The sequence below is a fragment of the Syngnathus leptorhynchus genome, chromosome 13 (genome assembly GCF_054491065.1).
Source record: "Syngnathus leptorhynchus isolate UIUO chromosome 13, UIUO_Slep, whole genome shotgun sequence".
NCBI classification, from domain to species: Eukaryota; Metazoa; Chordata; class Actinopteri; order Syngnathiformes; family Syngnathidae; genus Syngnathus; species Syngnathus leptorhynchus.
In genome coordinates this window covers 1,240,644-1,253,978 of record NC_141207.1, presented here as the reverse complement: position 1 = coordinate 1,253,978, position 13,335 = coordinate 1,240,644, and the positions used below count along the sequence as shown (strand labels likewise).

At 45.4% G+C, this 13,335-nt stretch overlaps 1 long non-coding RNA gene across 1 annotated transcript in view; it reads left to right on the top strand.

The window, feature by feature from the left end:
- Window positions 1-12,943, top strand: part of LOC147046807 (uncharacterized) — a 31,068-nt gene extending 18,125 nt beyond the window's left edge. Inside the window, exon 3 of the long non-coding RNA XR_015067997.1 lies at window positions 12,736-12,943. This is a non-coding gene — a long non-coding RNA (uncharacterized LOC147046807). The remainder of the gene's footprint in view (window positions 1-12,735) is intronic.
- Window positions 12,944-13,335: the final 392 nt, after the last annotated feature.

Genomic DNA, 13,335 nt, shown 5'->3' with positions numbered 1-13,335 from the left:
ACTGTGTTAACATCAGCGGGCTTTTGATTTACATTTTCTATTCACTTTGTGAGACAAGCTGGACATGGTGCACCTTTAGTTTAGGTTTGAGTTGAAAGTTCAACATTTGGGTTATTTTTTATAGGAAATTGATCATTGGATCCATTATAATTGATCCAAGCTGCTTGGCTCCAAAAGAAAAGTCGATTTAATGCCAAAACGGTTAAAGCCACAAAACAGTCATATGTAGTACGCTCCAAAAAAAGACATGCACATAAACAACAATAAAGATGAACTCGAGCTGGTCTCGGTGTGTGTGTGTGTGTGTGTTGATTCCCAGCGAGCGTGCACAGGCATTGAGTATCCGACGGCTGGAAATGTGTGCCTGTCCATGTTGTGTATGTGAGCCAGATGAGCTCATTGTGGCTCTGTGAATGGTAATCACAGTAGTCCCCTCGCGGCAGCCGTGTGTAACCCGCCGAAACCCAAACAGCAGATGAAGGCGATAATGCGGACACACTTTGAGAGGAGACGCTGGCTTATTGTGCAACTTGAACCCTGATGTCTCACTATCAGCTGAGCTCATGTTTTGCACCAATAAAAGTGAGAAAGAGAGACAGAGAAGCATTTTGCTCAGAAGCAAACACAAAAAAACAGCTTGAATCCAAAATGCAATCCAAGAGTCCTTGTTGTAATCAATGTATTGGTTATTATTCCATTTTGTGGTCAATCTTGATTGACCGCAAAATTGACCCCCCACCTCCCCGCTTACCTCATGTCACTTGTCTCTCCATCTTCGTCCAGCTATGCAGAAGTTAGCTCCTTAGGGGGGGGGGGGGGGGTCAGTCAAAATTGTCATTACTCTGAACACATTTTGTGTTAATGATAAAAACTTTCCCATCATTCTATTGACAATTTGTAGATCTTGGGTGACGACAGGTCACACCACACATCATGACATAGTTGCTAATGGGCAGTGTGCGTGTGCGTGGCGCCCTACGTCCCCCAGGCAGCTGCTTCCAGATGACCCCCAGCAGAGAGCTGTCATTGGACATCTGCATCACACACACTTGCGTGTCTGACACTTGTGTGTGTGTGTAAATCCGAGCGTCTGCACCAAGGTGCAAGTGTGGCGGCCTCTTTTCTGCTCGGTTGCGCTTCCGTCACAAGTATTCCGGGCGTCTCCCGGCCACACACACTGACAACCTTTACATCGGATTGTCTGGCCGCTATAATAAATCAGATCCATTTACTGAGCGGCCTTTCAAAGACCGCCAAACTATAAAATGATATCACATATCGAGATGACAAACGAATTAGCAGACGAAGGCAGACAGACAGGAAGTAGGAACTTTGGTGGTTAACTGGTTGCGCTGTGCACGTCTGACGGAGCAATCTCCTCCAATCTGCTGAAACAATGTGATGAGGTCTGTGTGAGAATTGCGGCCGGGTAGGCTCGGCTCCTGCGCCGCTGAGATTGGGGCCAAAGGTCGCCAGGGAACCAGGGAGCTGTCATGCTCCATTACACGCCGCTTACATGACGGAGCGAACAGTGCGGCGGGCGCGTAAAGAAGCGCCCTCATTTGGATGATCGCATACTGTACACTGGGCCGCATCCCGATTGTCCGTTGCCATTTCCTGTCATTTGCTTTGAAAATGTTTCGTTGGCTGTTTTAGGGAACGACCGTCAAAAGTCAGATCAAGGTTTCGAACCTGGTGATTTATCCACTAATTAATTTCGTGCTGTATTTGGCACAGGGGTGGGCACTTTATCAGGTTTTAACGATCATCGTCAAACCGTTTTTGTTTTTTCGAGCCAATCTGGAAAAATGGAGGCCTGCTGTATCTTAAATCCCCAGAACGACTTTTTTAGGTTGCCTTCTTTCCTTCCGTCAGTCTGACGATTGATGAGAACATTGGAAAATGACGGGCTAACCAGCACCGGAAGTGGATTTTTTTTTCCATCTTTGTAATTGTCGCTAACTGTATTGTGTCATTTCTCCTTACCTGTCATTTGAAACGTCTCTGCCCCGAAGCTTGAAAATGTCGATTTGAGAGGCTTCCTCGTCTGAGACATCTTGCCGACAGCGGGCCAGCCGCTTCCCTGACAGAAGCTGCTCTCAGCTCAATTCATCACGCCAACAGGTTGGCCGCCTTCATGACTGCTCACTCTGCCGAGAGATGTGATGATGATGGCGTGTGTGTGTATGTGCGGCTATGGAGACGTTTGTCTTCATTTGTCTGCTTCAAACGAGACAAGATTAGCAAGACGCAAGATTGAGTTTGCGCTCCAATTACAAGCTTGATTCAAAACTCTGCTGTGTGACATTCACACCCACCAGACAAGAATGTCATTCTTCTTCTTTCCCCATTGTTGAACGCCATGGACAGGAAAAGTCACCTGCAAGAACTGGATGTTGGGATTCCCAGCAGGTCCGTGTGAAGTGGGCGTTGACGGCGCAAGCCACTCCAGAACAAACAGCTCATGTTTTGTTAAAGCCTAGTGGAAAAAAAAAACTGGCCGAACCTGTCCCAGAGTCCCTCTGCTATGTCACCGTGCGTGTGTGTGTGTGTGTGTGTGGGCTACTTACCTCACCGCGTGCTGCGGAAAAACATCCGAACATTGATCAAAACAGTAAAAGGCAGATAAAGATAAGGCCCTCTGTTGAATGACATATCTGTTTTTGGGCTGCGTGGTTCCCCTTGAAGAAAGTGGGGTGGGTCCAGTCGTGCTCGGGAGGGACGACGAGCAGGTCCTGACTTGTTACGTTTCCACCGGGTCAAATGTCTGCCTCTGACTGGAATGCTTGCGGAGGGCAGATAAGAAAAGCCGCGGCAGTCGTGTGTGGAGACGCTTTTGGCTTCTGATAACGTTAAAAGGGAGTTCCGCCCCGGCCGGCTTGGTTTTTGAACAGCGTAGGTGGGCAAAAACATGCCACAAAAATGGATGGTGGAGACTTCTGGGCACTCCCCAACAGAACTTTCTGATTTGACACTCGTTGAGCTGCCATACACGACACAAACTCGGAGTGGAAAATTACCGGCCCTGTGGCTTTTCTACTTCTTTATGAAGTGAAAAAAAAACATTATGTTAAATTTGGTGGGCACACCTGGCGAACATGTAAAGGATAGTAATGGGGTTTGTGGTTTCGGATTCAGAGTTAAGGTTTAGGAATTTTGAATGAGCAGATGAATTTACTAAATGGAAAAATGTTATACGTATTCCCAAATAAAGAAAATAAAGGACGTTCGAGAGCCTTTTGCCCTTTTTAACTTGAAGCCGATCGTGTCAAGTGTCCTTTTTTAGCAACTGTTAGCTCGGATGCTAAAAGGCTTACCCCACTTCAGCTCACTTTGATATTTGCTCAATGTTCCAGCCGAGCAAGCGAAAGTTTAGCCATCCGGACGTTATTTTCTTTTTTTCGACAACTTCTGCATTAATATGTTTGATGAAGGACAAGCGTTTGACTTTCATCCCTCCCTCCGCCCGACGACACTTTAATATGTTACACATTAACTTTGCGGACGGTGTCGGCGGTGACACAGCGACCGCCGCGTGTAATTGTGTCGTCGCCTGGCTCTGAGGTTTGTTTTCCAAGCCCGGAGATGATTGCCATTGATAAGGCGGCAGCTCTAAATATAAAGTTGTGAAATCATTAAAAGCACGTAAATATACCCCTCCAATCCCTTTACACTAATCCTAAGCATGGCCAATGAAACTATTCATTAGAAAATCATCAGCTTTGCTTCATTCCAGGATTTTCAGCGTGTGTGTGTCGTGTGGAGCTTAGCCGCAATTATGTGTGTTCATGTGCTGCCTGTGTGTTTATTGCTTATTTATGCAAATCGCTGTGCCATTTTTACACGGCTAAAAGTGACAACATTAGCTTTAATCCGGGATATGAGACGTTATTCTCGAAAACCTTGCTAGATTGGTCACCTCAAAATAAAAAAAACGACTACTTTCTCCTCCAAAACTCCGAGGCAACAATCCAACTGGGCCAGGTGGACAAGGCCCCCTCACATCGGATCCTCCAAATTCAAGATTCACCAAATTGAACTTAACAAAGAATGGCCATGCTCCTTACCAACAAGATGGAAGAGAGGGCTTCCATTTCAGGCCCGAGCAGTGGATGTTGGTGAACCTTCCCCTAGGTGTGTGAGTTTGTGTGTGTGTGTGTGCTGAGGCAGGCTACTTGGCAGCCGGTTGGAGGAAAGATTATCTTGACAAATTGGATAAACATCTTGTGTGTGACAGGATGCTGATGGAGGGTCTGCCCCGTCCACACACAAAGACACACACACGGCCGCACACAGCTGGGGTGGTTGGTTTGTTTAGCCGCAGAGCCGGTGTGTCCTTGTTGAGTGTGCGTGCGTGCGTGCGTGAGGCCCGGCCGGGCCCGGCCTCCAGGCAGGTAACAACAGGTCTCCCTCCTCAAACAGAACATGCAGGTTCTCAGGTGTGTCTGCTTTCTCGCTCCTCTCTGCGTGTTTTTGTTTGTGTGGAAAAGGGCACTCCACACATCAGATTGGAAATGTGTTTGTCAGATGGCCAATGCACGAAAAGTCACAAGGCCGTGTTTGACGCAAATATTTCCTTGTTGGAAACCAGAAACAGGAAAAATGTAGCATTTGACAATTTGTGACAGGAATGCGATGCCTACATGAAGTGTGAGGAGCTCCCCGTGTATGCTGTTCAACCTGTTGATTAGCGTAGCTTGGGTTTATGTTTTGTTTGTAACGTCGGATGAAAAATTACCGTTTGTCAGTCTTGACGTCAGAGACATGTACGAGGGAGCCCTGTAATGTCGTTAAGTCTTGGAACATGGAAGAACTCCTTTAGCATGCCAACACCATCTCAGTACGTGAAACTAGAAATTGTGCAATTTCTGCAGAAATTCTGCGTGATTGCTGAAATGTGAAAACGCAAGTGTAATTATGATAAGAATTGAATTGAATGAATTATAAGGCTTACGTATATTTTTTGAACATGTATAGTAAGGCTTTTATTTGAAATATTACGGAATGTGTATATTCTGTAAAACTTGTCTGAATGCTGGAATGCAAAAATTTGAATGGAGGTGTGTACTAATGAATGAGGATTAAATTGAATAAATTATAAAGATAAATGAAAGAAAAAGGAAGTTATGCCTGGAGCAGGAAGTGAACCGGAACTTCCCAAGTACAGGTCAGGGTTGGGGGGTTAAGGCTAGGGTTCGGGCTGGGGAGTTAGCAATAATATAGGAATACGGGTTAGGGTTAAAGTTAAGGTTTTAAAATTGGTTTTCAAAGTAGAGTTCGTGTTTCAAAGTAAGGTTAGCGATTCAAAGGACTACGGTTAAGATTTTGGGTTACAGGGTTATTTACATTGATTTAATTTTGCATTTGTTTGGTCAGGGTTTGAATGTAGGGTTTCAAACTAAGGTTAGGTTTTCAAACTAGATTAAATTTGTTTTTTTTTCACTCTGGTTTTATATTACGGTTAGAGTTTCAATTTAGGGCTTCAAAAAAAAATGAGCTCGACGTCATCTTCCATGTCATCAAGGCCCAGCCAGCCTGTGAGACGTCGGGCGACGCTGCCTTCTCGCTGACCTCCACAGAAACTAGAAAATGATTTCTTCTTGGTTGTTCCTGTGAGGTGAAATGGAGCTGGGCGCCGCGCACGCCTCCGGGCCACTCGGCATTGCAAAAGCTTCGCCAATTCTATGTGTGTGTATCTCCTCCACTATAAAATGCTTCCAAATATCCGAGCATTGCTTTATTACCGGAAAAACATGCAGCCATTGATGAGCAAAAATCTGCCCAATGAATGTGATACGATTTGCTGCTCTCCACTTGACTGCAGCATTTAATGGACTCAGTTGTAATTCATCACTCTCAAGTCATCTCCACCCAGTAAACAGAGATAACAGCGTTTGATTAGCGTGATATAGTCAATATAGGCGAGACCCAATCAATAAGGTTAAACACACTCATGCACTTCACCTGAGCAGCATGAACGTGAGTATTTAAGAGAAGGAAGAGACCGTAGAGTTGGGGGGGGGGGGGCTGAGTGTATATAATCGAGTCATGTAACAGACAGTAAGAGAATCCGTTTCATCACCGGAGGCGTTAGCAATGAGCAGGAAGACACCAAAAAGAAGAACTGGGAAGGGGAGTGGCAAAAAGAGTATCAAATGATTCGACACGCGTAAGCACACACGCAAAAGCGCAACCGTCAGCTCCCATCAGTTGCCTGCAGATTTTTGAGCGGCGACCGCAGTAGTCATGTGATCATTTACACTCGTTTCAACAGATAACCGGAGGCGACTGTTGTCCAGATTCTGGACACGTTCTGGGGTCTCTGTTATTCCATCCAAGGCGGAACCTCTTCTCCATGGCGTGACTTGATTTCTTTAAAGAAGAAATACATTTCAGGCCTATATTGTGACTCTTCGTTTGAACAACAACTTTTAATTTACTGTCAACAACAAATATCATGAATGAGACGTGAGGTCATGACGTTGAAAGCCGAGGCTTTTATTCAGAGGAAAAACATATATGTACATTCTCCAGGCTTTTACTCCAAAGCAGATTTGATTGGCAAATGAAAATGGATGGATGGATGGATGGATGGATGGATGGATGGATGGATGGATGGATGGATGATATCGGCAGCCTCAGCGATTAGTGAGCTCTTGAAATGAGGCTGCTATTGAGACTCAACCATCCCTACATCATCGGTTACAAAAATCAAAATCGGAAATTGTCTCTATGCGAATCGTTTGGGTTCAAAACAGCTCAATTCAATGCGCCTGGTATTGGCCTCCAGTGTGATGTCAGCAATGTCCTGGACTCTCGTAGGAGCCCGCTGCTCTGATGCAACACCTTTGCCGGCTCCTGCACAAAAGAGAGAAAGTCACGCCAGTGTCATGGAGAAAGAAAATCGAAAGGGACTCGTCGTACTCTACATGAAAGTCTTCTCTCACTCAACGCAATCATCCAAGAAAGGCTCACGGCATCTTCTCTGGAGGAATAACATGCAAAAAGACTTTTTGATACCAATTTCTCTCTCTCTCTCTCTCTCTCTCTCTCTCTCTCTCTCTCTCTCTCTCTCTCTCTCTCTCTCTCTCTCTCTCTCTCTCTCTCTCTCTCTCTATACGTATCTCAAAATAATAGCATAGCTAACTTTGTCACACAGATAGGATTTAAAAACCTTTAATTGTGATGCTTTTCTTTGAAGAAGGTCAATTTTCTTATTTTGGTTTGGCTGGTGTCTTTCTGATGGATTCCTTCACGTTGAATCCAACACAATTACCGTCTGATTTCTTTCCATTAGCTCGTGTGCGTGCGTATATGTCTCAGCTTGAGTGTATTTAAATAGCATAAAGTAATTGGAAAAACAGGACAGCCGTCTTTGTGGAATTACTCGAGCTGTCTCACTCATCCTCCCGCTGAAATGCGGATCATATTCAAACTATAATGGGCCGTGGGTTAAGACGATTTGATGTTCGTAATTACAGAGGGGTGTTGGAAGTTCTTTTGTTTTCCGTGCTAAAACGAGGGGAAGGACATGAAAAGAATTACCGCCGGATGATTTCCATAGCTTCTTTAGCCGTCGTGGACACGGCAACTCATTGAAAAGGGAAGATGACGGCACACCTTGCTCGTCCCTGAAATGACAGTTGTACTCATGAGCGTCACATTCTTGGAGGAACAGTGGACGTCATTCTTATCTCGGATGGCATTATTCGGGCCACTTTTCAACACTCGCACAGGTGGACGCGGCCGAGACCACCTGGCAACTCCTTGGCGACACTCGGACATTCACTTGGTTGGGTCGCCCTGCAAACGAACCCCACAAAAACTCTTCTTTACGTCTACCACTTTTTTCCCTCATCCCTAGTTCAACCCTCCCCCCATTTGCTTCCCCGGGCAGCTCAGTGGGAACCCCACTCTTGCTCTCTCTCTCTTCCCCTCTGTCTCTTAACCTCTCTCGCCGCCTCCCTCAGGGCAGAAGTAAGCCACGCCTTGAGGCCCTGCTCCCATTGTGAGCCCTCTGCTACTTCTGTTTGGGGCCTTTGTGTGCCGCTAATCAGCCGTGGGGCCGTGCTCGGCCTCAAATGTGTGTGTGTGTGTGTCCCTTGCCCTCATTACGTAGCCACACTGGGAGGCCAGCATGGGAAGTTTCTGCTGCACTACCCCCACCCCCCTCCCTCCATCACCGTTTGATTCTTATATCACACAAAAAAACTTTCGAGCTGCACTGCCCTTAACTTTTTATCCAGCACATTAACACCATCTACAGAGCTGATAAAAGTTTTGATTTCGTTGGTGGTTTGGATCGCTACGACGTCGAGTTAGGACAGTTGCAATGATAAATATAACTTATCCCAACTAGTAATTAAAATATATTGCCAGTTGAGTTAAAAAAAAACATTACTGGCAGTTGAGACTTACTCGACTGTATCGAAATGAGTATGTAATACTTGTGACAAGCAGACAGATGACATCTTTGATGGTTGGAGAGTCCGTTTAGTGTCAGTCGTAAATATGAGCCGGACCGAAACAATCTTTATTGCTCCGTCTCCGTCCCGCTGGCTCGCCCTTCACCCATCCCGTCCATCCTCCGCTTTACACCTGCTTTTCACTCGCTGATTCCCGTGCCCCCCCCCCCCCCCTCATGTCAATTAGGATGTGTGTGTTTTGCCCTAAGGTGTTTTAGCACCTTGACTTGACAACAAATTTGGTTTCTTCTGCTTTTCACAAATGAGAGACAATAGGCCGCTAGCTTGTTTCCGCTATGTCATTTCCAGGAAATAATTTTTGGGACACTTTCTGGTGCTGATAGACATCATCATTAGTGGTACATGTTTGAGTTATTGAGTAGTTTCTATTAACTATAATTTTGGAGCATACGTGCGTGCGCGTGAGAGACAAAGAAATGGGAAAAGAAATGCTAATTACTGGTGACTCAGGGTTGTGTGACGATAATCCCCTGAAAATCTACACTGGTACAGGTGCTCGCTAAATCCAATTATCAAGCGAGGAGGAGGGGACCGCAAAAGAGGAAACCTGCTAAACTGGAAGTCAAATCAAATAAATGAACATTGTGTTTGCATGGAAGATATCAATCTTGCATTTTAGTCGACTTTTAATTCTTAAACACAAATCGTGGTCGTAATCAGGCAGAATTTCCAAAAGTCTCAAGAGCACGAGAAATCGATCGGGCAATGTCAGGACTTATTTTTGAATGTCGATCCAAGATGTACAGCGTGCACAAAGGGCAGAGCTCAACCTCTCCTCGGCTTTACGGCGAGCAGGACCACACAGATGCGGAGAAGCCTTTACGGCTCATTCAAAGCAGCACGGTCGTTTGTCTGAAGGAGATCACTCCGGGCCAGTGTTGGCCAATGGCAACGCTCCACAAAAGCTCCTGAATGAAGCTTGCAGGAACATTGACAAGAAAATTCCCAATGCACTATATTCCATTGAATTGATTCGATTTGAACATCTAAAAGGAGAGTGCATATCTGAGCCCTTGATCTGCATTTGTTTTAGAAATGACAATTTGCAAGGTTTCATTGCCATACAAAAATGACGCATATCTGATCAAAAATCAAAGCATAGACCAGGTCTATCTTTGTAATCATGGTTTTCTTTTCTCTTGTGTGACTCATCAGATGCCTTCTGAGATTATCGTGCTTTCCTGAATGTGCTAGTCAGTCAACTGCAGTGACACTGCACTACACAGGCATCAAACATTTAAGCTAGCCTAAACCGAAACCTTAGCCAAAACCCAAGGCCAATAGCTGGAGCACCTGTTTCAGGGCATTGCTTGCATGTTGCGAGGGGCGGCCCATTTCCTGGCATGAACGACTTAAGGAGGGGCAGCAGAAAGAAGTACCAAAGGGAGAAGAAACAAGAAAGAATGAGAGCACTCCAGCCTCCCGCCAGACTTGTAATGGAGGTTTGATTAGCAAGCATGTAATGTACTTTAGCCCAACAGCTGGAGACACAGGAGGGGGAGGGGGGGGGGGGCGAGGGATGGAGGGAAAGGTAGCACAGGAGGGAGGAGAATATATAGGCAGCCCTCCCAGCATGTCCTCTCCTATCACCCTCACAATACTTTGACCCAGGACAGAAATTGTCCCCCTCCTCTAAAACCTAACCTAACCTAACCTCCCCCCCCCAGACGAACGCCGTGGCAAGCTCCCCTCCTATAGATGCACCATGCTGTGTAAGCGGTGGCTGTGGGTGGGGCAGAATGAGGTTGGAGGTCAGAAGCAGGAAGAGCTTTTTTTTTTTTTTTCCCCCTTCCCGCCCCCATTAACAAGCAGCGAGTCTGCACGCAGGAAGTTGTTTGTGCGCGAGACAATGCAAGTTTATTTGATTCCTGCCGGGTAAAAATGGGAGTGTTGTTGCTCAGTTGGTGTTAGGGTTAAAGGCTAAAGAAAATGTTGAGGCAGCATCCATCATCTGGCTGCTTTTAAGGATGAGACTAAACGGAAGATGAAAGAAAAAAAAAATGCTTGGAAGGTCAGCGCCAAAAGAGTCATCAGAGAAAATATGTCGAATCCATTTCTGTTGGAAAATGTTTGGTTGAAGAGCATTTTGTCCTGGCCCAAGTTGCTGGCATGTGAAATGTTTCGCAATAAAATTCAGATGACTTGTAGCAAAAAAAGCCCAACATTAAATTGACATCCACTTTGATATGTCACATTCTTGTTCAGCGACAACAAATTTATGAAAAGCAAAGCAAGCGAAGAAGCAAAAGTTTGTCTTGCTGCCGTACCTCCCACCGTGTCAGATTAGCGTTTGCGTCCCCCCGCGCTCCGACTGGCCGCGCTGTCAGCTCAGAGTGTGAGCGCAGCAACGTTAATGCGTGGAGACACCTGACAAGCCCGCCGGCCTTTCGGGCTCAGCCTAACCGCTCTGGATCCCGACCCGTTGGGAATTCCAAGCCCAAAACCAAACAGTCGCCACGGGAGCCAGTTGGCATCCACTGGGCTGACCGGGCAAAGGTCCTCGGGAGGGGCAAAGCCTTGAAATGGTGCCACCGGCCAGCCCGAGCCTGTTGAAAGATGAAAATAAACTCATTTTAGCGCCGGCATGGTGAGCTCGTTAGCGTGGCTGCCTCAGAGCGTCAAGTTGGTCACATAGGTTCTTATTCCGACATTTGGAACCTTTCTGACAACAAATTTGAGTCTTCAAGCCAGGTGGCCCATTCTGCAATTCTTGGATGTGAAAATGAGACTTGAATACATCTAAAGGTGTTTGGAAAATGCTCCTCAACAACAAAAGATGTTGGACCACAAGAGCGTTTGAAGCCCCGCGAAGGCTCGTCCTGAAGAGTCGAGAGTTACGCTGGTGCCATTAACTTGAAAATTAATGAGGATTTTGCAGTGTTGAAAGTACAGTAGCTTGCGAACGCTTGTATCTGTTAAGCCACGCACGTTCGCTCGCTCCCACTCTCTCCAGATGCCCTCATTAATTTTAGATTGCCTCTAAATGAGTCCCCTTCATCGTGCCGGAGGTTCACTAAATTAGATTCATTTATATTTAAATTGTGAAACAGCCGTACTTAATGAGAAAATTGTTATTTTAGGGGTTAGTCCAGATGAGTTGATTGGACAGCTCAGTGCCGGGTGGACCAAAGTCAGTCGCGGCAAAGCCAAATGCTTTGAGTTCAACAAAATGCTACGCGCCATTCTGCTTCATCAACTGCATCTTCACAAAATTATTTCAGGAAATTAAAGCGACCGGGGCGGTGGAGATTTTCTTTCTCGCTGTGCAGTATTCCATCCAGAGGGGATATTGGTAGATTCTTTTTTCAAGCTCTCTACGCAGAAAACAAAATGTTGAATTGACTCCATTTTATTTGGTCAAGTGGTTGCACAAAACAAAATCAACTGGATCCAGATACATTGACATACATAAACATAAAATTGAATCAATTCAACTCTTTTTTTTGACATTTTTTTCCACGACACGAGCCAATTGGCCAATGGGAGATGTTGACCATCTCGACTCAACAGGTGCGTGGAGCATCACAAGCAGTCAAGCATCTTGCTCAAAACGAACGTGTCCCCCACCTTGGGTATTTGACGGAACATCACGGAGCCACTCGCAGCTCTCGACGTCCTAACCCCCCAGTAGGAATTTGACTGTTAGGAATCTAAGTGCCAGGCGTTTAAAACCTGAGGAATGCTATTGTTCTGGTCACAGCTGCAGTAGCGACTGCTGCCACTGTGTGCTGTGTGCAGTGTGTGTGTGTTTTGCAGAGTGGGAGGAGGAGTGGAAGGTGTGAAAAAGGCAACTTTACGTGTTTCCAGTGCTCTTTGGTGTGATGACAAAGCCACACATAGTTGACGAGAAGTTGACACATTCCTCATGCCTGGAAGCCGGTGCCACTCGCTCTCGTTCGGCCTTCTCACACAAGCGCAAAACGGCAAAGATTCAAACAAGTACACCACAACGCTGGTCAATTAGAAAGAGTCCCAAAAACAAAACACCAAACTGTCATTTGTTCCCTTTGTAACCTATTAGGCTGTCATTCATTTCCCCATTTAAGCAAGAAAGTCAAATATTTTCACAGGTAAACAAAACAACATGGACAACACATAGATGATTAAAAATTCATCCACCTTACGAGTTATTCCAAACCAGATGCCAAACTTTGAAAGGTTAATTAAGGAGAAAAATCACATCTAAGAATGCTCACTCTGTTGATTTATCTGCCTATTTCTCTCTACTTCTGTCTGTCCTTCTTTCTAGTAATTATCATCCAGCTGCGGGACGGACAATGCTTGGCATTCTTCCAGATGGCTGACTTCATACACTTTGTGCCACGCTCAATTTGGAGCGTAACGGAAGCTGGGCATGACTGGCACCCTCCAGGGCATTACTGCCTCTCTCTATGGGACGCTGTGTACGTACCCTAAATCATGGAGTACTCATTTATCGTTTACTTCATTCGCCTCACTGGGGGGGAAGAAAAAAAGAAAAATTACGAGTTGAATTAATTTCATTAACGTATTTTTGAACTGCATCTATTTGCCTGAAATTAAAATGAACAAATAAAAAAAACGGCAGTACTACTGCCATCTACTGTTGTGGATGTGCAATTACACTTTATTCTTTTACAGTTAAAAACACAAACATGTTCCCCAGTCACTCTCATGCCCAAATTTGAGAAGGACTGTTCTTAGCAACAACAAAAATGTTCCTCTTCAAATATATGTGTAAGAAGACAATTGTTTGGACAGGAATGAAATGTTGCAGCAATATAAATTCTTTGTGATCCAGCAACTTGTAATATCCGAAACAAACGTAATTGGATGTATACAACTTGACATTTCAGTCAACTCTATCAGG